The 7227-nt window shown below is 35.9% G+C and overlaps 1 long non-coding RNA gene across 1 annotated transcript; it reads left to right on the forward strand.

Moving 5' to 3' along the window:
* The first annotated feature begins 368 nt into the window (after positions 1-368).
* LOC110906237 lies at positions 369-1918 on the forward strand. Its single transcript, XR_002573771.1, has 2 exons — positions 369-409; positions 1737-1918. It is a non-coding gene; the product is annotated as an uncharacterized LOC110906237 (long non-coding RNA).
* The last annotated feature ends 5309 nt before the right edge of the window (positions 1919-7227 follow it).

A 7227-nucleotide genomic window follows, 5' to 3' on the forward strand; every position in this document is an offset into this window, starting at 1 on the left:
ATGAACTAGTTAGTAAACATGTAGAATTATGCCCGTTAGGTGTTTGTTAAAATGCCTAAATGAGAAGTAAAGTGTTGAAATCCAAGTGAAATGCGTAATTGGCAAACTTGACTGATTACATGAGATATGAGATAAAACGGGTTGTAATCATAATATTTATTTGCCTTAGTCGTGCACATTATATGATCAAAGGTAGTCGACTTTATAAAGTCGAAATAACCTATGATGAAGTCAAAAAGAAGTTTCGACATAAAGTCCGTAAGATGAAATAGTCATAGTAGTGATGACTAATCTAACCATCTTACGAATTATGATGTTAGTTTGACTCTTGACAAGCTAGACGGAGGCTTGGGAAAAGAAGCGGGTCAAACGAAGCAAGAATGGCGGAAAAGCATAATTCGGATGCAAGGTAAGTGTAACTTACACTAGTCTTAAATTGTGGAATGTTTTCTTATCATATAAATTATAAATTATGAATGAGGTGTCTAAACAATTGAAATATGATGTTCCGTCGTGTAATCGAACGGAACAAGAAAATCAAAGATAAATGGTCAATTCGGCCAAACGGGTTAAAAGGTGTAGATAACACCTTTTGACTATATAGACTAATGATTCTTTTGTCGAGTCATATGCTTACAGGAATAGATATCCAATGGATATTCGCACCGATCTTAATTAGCAAATATAAAGCAAGGTATTAAGATCGGGTCTATTTGTTGACCCGAGTCAGGTACGCTTATTTATGATGTATGTAAAAAAATACTAATTTGGTCGAATAATTAGTGATAGCCCTTCATTGTAAAAGAAGGACCAAAATCGACCAAAATGCCCTTGTAGGCTAAATTGAACAAACAACCTTTAAAGGTTGCTTGGAAACGATTTTTGCGATAAGATAAATACTTGGAATAAGTATAGAAGTTGAAGGGGGTATTGTTTTTACACAAACGGCACTATTGAATTTTGCCGTAAAATATTGATTTTAGAGGTAAAATTTGGGTTATATAAGATCACCATAATAAACTCACCTTAAATGCAGCCGAGGTGGGGTATTATAGGGTAAGAAATGTGGTGATGGAATACTAGAAGATATCGAAAGCGTTTTAGGCTTGAAAATGCTTAAATACCCTTAACGGGTCAAAATAAACATCCGAGTGAAAATGGGTTTAATTTGAGTAATTAAACCGGCGATTAAAATCTAATATGATAGGCAACATTAAATCAAAGAAGTATATGTGATATAAAGGCCAAATAAACATGTTTGATGGTGAAATCACAAACGGGGCAAAATTGGCAAAAAGGGGAAATAAGCCGAGGACTTAGAAGTCTTAAAATTTGTTAAGTTGAATGTCGGATTTTAACCTCATAAGATGGAGGATTAAATTACGGACGCGTAGGAAAAGGAATCGGGTAAAACGGATCAATAACGAAGGAGTTATGGCCGTTTCCGTAAAAACTGGCATAGCTGAATTTTAGCTGCAGACCTGCTGATGCAGGGGCCACCGTAAATTACGGTGTCCACCGTAATTTACGGTGGAGTTGAAAAATGTTACGATGGATCCCTCATGGTTTACGGTGGGGGCCTGTACTACCAGTGGCCACCGTAAATTACGGTGCCACCGTAATTTACGGTGGAGGTCAGGTTGAAAACTTTGTTTTGTTACCAATTGTTTCTCGAACTCGTTTAGACGCGTTTTAAGTCCCGTATGACTAAAGCATTTCATGTTTATGAAATGTAGGTACATTTAGGATGACTGGAAGACGATCAAGCATCATCGAAGAACCGAACACTATAAAGATTCATGCTTCCGCACATTGTAAATCGATATTTTAAACGACGAATTTTGTCACAGTAGGCGGTGTACTTGGAAATTGTGAAAGTTATAATTAACTCGTATTTTCTAAGGACACTTAACGTTAACTACATGTTTATTTTCGTTAAAAATACGAAAATCTTTAGAATAATAACTAGAGTGTTACAAGTTGGTATCAGAGCCTTGGTTTAAGAGATTCAAGTATGGTGGGGAAAACCGTGCTTGGACTTAAACCTTATGCTCTTAACAAAGATTGGTGTTCGGTTCGAGGCTTGATCGCAAATCCGGTAAGTACATGTATGTTAATGATTTAGTGTGTTAAGTGTTGTAAACAACACATAGGGTTATCGTGTAATACACGTTACCCCAAATTAAATGATAGATATGGTTAACAACATTTCGTGCGTTGACGCATATAGTGCAAGAGCCTTGTACTATGATACGGGCATTTAGTAAAGTTGACATTACTAACCTTGTGAATGTCTTGATTGAAGGACACTTACATTTAAAGATGGCAAAGGTTAAACAAATGCAAGATGTGATAGAGGAACAGTCCGAGGCATGACAAGAGGAACATGCCCATCAAGGACTAAATTGCGTAACGACCGCGAACAAGGCTAATGGCAAGAGAAGCCCGTTAGGGCAAGCATTATCAGGTGCACGTTTTATATCATTGCATAAATAGTAATATGCAACAGATAAGTAGAGATTGAAAGTTGCATATGTAGATTGAAAACTTGGAAAGACCTGAATAGAAAACCTATCCGGGATATTGTTTCCAAGAAAAACAGATAGAGGTATTACTTACATAGGGCGTGATGTGAAAACTGTAAAAAGGTCATGCGTGTCATGTGTTAATCGCTTACTCTGGCCAAGTAAGTAGCGGCATATGATACCATGAACTTCTTATGGCGGACACGTTTACATCCGATGTAGTAAGGGCAGGGTGAATGGGACTAATTAAAAAGTACCCAAATGAATCAGATAAGCAAAATATTTGATAATAATGTAAACGCACAACCAAGTGACGGGAGCGTATTACATTAGGATAATGAGCCCGAGTGAAGGGACAAACAAGCATGTAAAATGATTTAGACAAGTATTGGGAGGGAGTGTACTTACACTCGAACCCAGAAAACATCAAGTATTGGGAGGGAGTGTACTTACACTCGAACCCAGAAAACATCAAGTATTGGGAGGGAGTGTACTTACACTCGAACCTAGAAAACATCAAGTATTGGGAGGGAGTGTACTTACACTCGAACCCAGAGAACATCAAGCATGTAAAACTATTTAGACAAATATTGGGAGGGAGTGATACTTACACTCGAACCCGGAGAATGTAAACATGTAAGATGAGTTAGATATGCATTGGGAGGGGTGTACTTACACTCGAACCCGGAAAATGCAAATATGTTTCTTAACGGGTCATTTTTGTAAAACGTCGAACATAAAGATAAAGTCAGGATATAAAAACCGAAGCGAGGTCTTAATGCATACCGGGAGGGTTGCAATAATAACAATTTCGGTAAAACACCCGGTGGATGGGTAAGAATTAAACACATGCGTAAACCAAGAGACGTGAACGCGGGTTGAAAGATCAAAGTAACGTGGATTACGAGTTATGACTATAAAATCTTGTATATAGAAATTGTGAGTAAATATGTTCAACTATTCGAAGTCGAATGGGTCGAATAAAGAATAAAGTTGATTGTTATAAGTGATGGATTTCACGTTAATAGGTCAAACATGTTGAATACAATATAACGCCGAATGGCACAAATGAGCACTAGCCAGATAAAGGTAGTGTTAAATGCAAGAGAATAATGAGCCCGACAATGGGGCATAATCAAACACGAATGTATGTAAACTGGATAATGGTGAGTATAATAAAAAAAAACGACGCATAAGTGACGTGAGAAATCATAAAGTCGGAAAATGTGCCCGAAAAGAAACGAATATAGCCTTAGACTACGGTCAAGGTCAAAGATAATATCAAAACGATAATAAATGATGTTAAGCAAAAACATGGTGCCTTAACGCCGTATGCGTATATAAAAGTATACACATTTGAAAGAAGACTCGAATAAAAGATGATCTACGGGATCATCATAACCTACGAGGTATTAATTAGAGCAAAAGGTCTATGGGACCAAAACGACCCACGGGTCATGATTAGAAAGAAGTTATAAGGACTTCGCCTTAAAGAGGTGAATGTCTAATCAAAAATAGCCCATAAGGCTAAGTGAAGAAACCTACGGGTCAATATTGTAAAGCAAGGGGAACTGGTTACAATTCTCCGTGTAAAATAATAACGGTCAGGAATAAAACTCAAAACGGAAATTCCTAGACATGAGAAAAAGATATAAGACAAGGAGAAAATGTAAACTAAAAATTTAGTTTTTTAGTTAAAAGCAATGTTTTAACAAACATAAGTAGTAGAGATGGTTTAGAAAATCTTAGACACACATAAGGCCGGAGATGGCAAATTAGTATACCCGTGTGACGGGGTACGAAGTGACGGCGTCAAATTAGGCTAGCCGCAAAACTATTCAAAGTTAAGAAAATGTCATGAAGAATACAAAACGCTTGTTAATATAAGACAAGTGCGTGATAAACCTGTTAAAAGACTAACGAGACTGAGTGGTCAAGTTACAACTCAGTCAATAAAGATTAAGGGTAATAAGCAGTAAGTAACGGCCCGCGAGGCCTTACACATGAAAGACGTACGCGTCAGTATACATGAAAACTTTTAACTAAAATATAACGAGTTTTTAAATGGTTACCTTATAAGGTAAACCATAGCAAATAATAAGGGTAAAAAGTAACTGGACTAATAAGTCTAGTTAGTGAGACCGGTTGAGGTCCTTTAAGCAATTTGGTTGCTTGTAAGCGGTGGATTCGGTATAACTGAACCGAATAAATGAATTTTAAAACAAAAGAAATTGTTGCTAAAAGTGAAAGATTTCACTAAAGACCTTTGAATGGGTCAACGTAACGGATCCATAAAGAATTCGATAATATATGGAAGTGATGAATAGCGCTAAGTAACTAAGCTAGTGGAAATAACGGAATTACGTCATTTCAAGCCACATTATGTCGTATGAGGTACGTAGAGGTTCTGTTACCATAATTTTTCTGGTAATACTAACACTTGGTTAAAGTATGAGTAATGCTTAAGAGATTACTCAAGTCAAACGCATTGAGTTTAGAACTCAATGAACTATGTAAGCCAGGTTTCGAGGACGAAACCTCTTTAAGGGGGGTAGACTTGTAACACCCCGAAAATGGGTTTGGTGATCAAACCACATTAGCACTAAGAGATGGGTAAAATACCGTTAGTGGTAAAACTTACCCGGTAAATATTAGGATTTAAATAATTAATCCTAATATTAAATAAGAAGTGAATAAAAGCTTTTAAGGGAATAAGATGGATAAAAGGCCCGAGTTAACGGGACCTAAAATAAACTTAGTCATAAATATTCCCGAACCCGCTAAGTTAACTAGGAATATTAAACCTAGTTAATAAGTGAGAATATTGTTAAAAAATAATTAGGTTGTGACCTAATTAATAACTAACCAAACACGAGGGGCTAAAGTAGGATAACTTGAAAGATTGTTTACTAATAACAAAATAAAACACACACACAAGTGTGTGTTCTGGATCGAGTTCAGGGGAGCTCCAAGGAGCCAAACCCTAACATCTAACATAATCATCAAATTGAAGGTCAAAATGAAGTTCAAATTCACAATCAAACATGAATAAACGATCACCAAGTCAAGGGGATCGTAAGGTATGTCGAATTTCTAACATTCATGAAGTTGTGAAAAATAGTTAATCTTGCATGATGCAATCTATGTATGGATTAGAGGAGCTATGGCTAAATTAGTGATGTAGACATGCTTAGGAACTAAACCCTAAGTGAAATGCATACATATGATGTTAAGATTTGAATGATTTGATGATTTACCATATATATGTTAAGTGGGTTTTCATGATAAAATGATGAACACTTGAATTTGAGTGTTTAATTGTGAAATTTGAAAGATAGGATGCAAGACCTAGATGTTGTTTATAAACACTTGACATAGAGATTAGATTCTTGACGTAAATCTTGGTAAAAATAGCTAGTTATGAACTAGTTAGTAAACATGTAGAATTATGCCCGTTAGGTGTTTGTTAAAATGCCTAAATGAGAAGTAAAGTGTTGAAATCCAAGTGAAATGCGTAATTGGCAAACTTGACTGATTACATGAGATATGAGATAAAACGGGTTGTAATCATAATATTTATTTGCCTTAGTCGTGCACATTATATGATCAAAGGTAGTCGACTTTATAAAGTCGAAATAACCTATGATGAAGTCAAAAAGAAGTTTCGACATAAAGTCCGTAAGATGAAATAGTCATAGTAGTGATGACTAATCTAACCATCTTACGAATTATGATGTTAGTTTGACTCTTGACAAGCTAGGCGGAGGCTTGGGAAAAGAAGCGGGTCAAACGAAGCAAGAATGGCGGAAAAGCATAATTCGGATGCAAGGTAAGTGTAACTTACACTAGTCTTAAATTGTGGAATGTTTTCTTATCATATAAATTATAAATTATGAACGAGGTGTCTAAACAATTGAAATATGATGTTCCGTCGTGTAATCGAACGGAACAAGAAAATCAAAGATAAATGGTCAATTCGGCCAAACGGGTTAAAAGGTGTAGATAACACCTTTTGACTATATAGACTAATGATTCTTTTGTCGAGTCATATGCTTATAGGAATAGATATCCAATGGATATTCGCACCGATCTTAATTAGCAATATAAAGCAAGGTATTAAGATCGGGTCTATTTGTTGACCCGAGTCAGGTACGCTTATTTATGATGTATGTAAAAAAATACTAATTTGGTCGAATAATTAGTGATAGCCCTTCATTGTAAAAGAAGGACCAAAATCGACCAAAATGCCCTTGTAGGCTAAATTGAACAAACAACCTTTAAAGGTTGCTTGGAAACGAGTTTTGCGATAAGATAAATACTTGGAATAAGTATAGAAGTTGAAGGGGGTTTTGTTTTTACTCAAACGGCACTATTGAATTTTGCCGTAAAATATTGATTTTAGAGGTAAAATTTGGGTTATATAAGATCACCATAATAAACTCACCTTAAATGCAGCCGAGGTGGGGTATTATAGGGTAAGAAATGTGGTGATGGAATACTAGAAGATATCGAAAGCGTTTTAGGCTTGAAAATGCTTAAATACCCTTAACGGGTCAAAATAAACATCCGAGTGAAAATGGGTTTAATTTGAGTAATTAAACCGGCGATTAAAATCTAATATGATAGGCAACATTAAATCAAAGAAGTATATGTGATATAAAGGCCAAATAAACATGTTTGATGGTGAAATCACAAACGGGGC

Source organism: Helianthus annuus, chromosome 14 (genome assembly GCF_002127325.2).
Source record: "Helianthus annuus cultivar XRQ/B chromosome 14, HanXRQr2.0-SUNRISE, whole genome shotgun sequence".
In the NCBI taxonomy this organism is placed as follows: domain Eukaryota; kingdom Viridiplantae; phylum Streptophyta; class Magnoliopsida; order Asterales; family Asteraceae; genus Helianthus; species Helianthus annuus.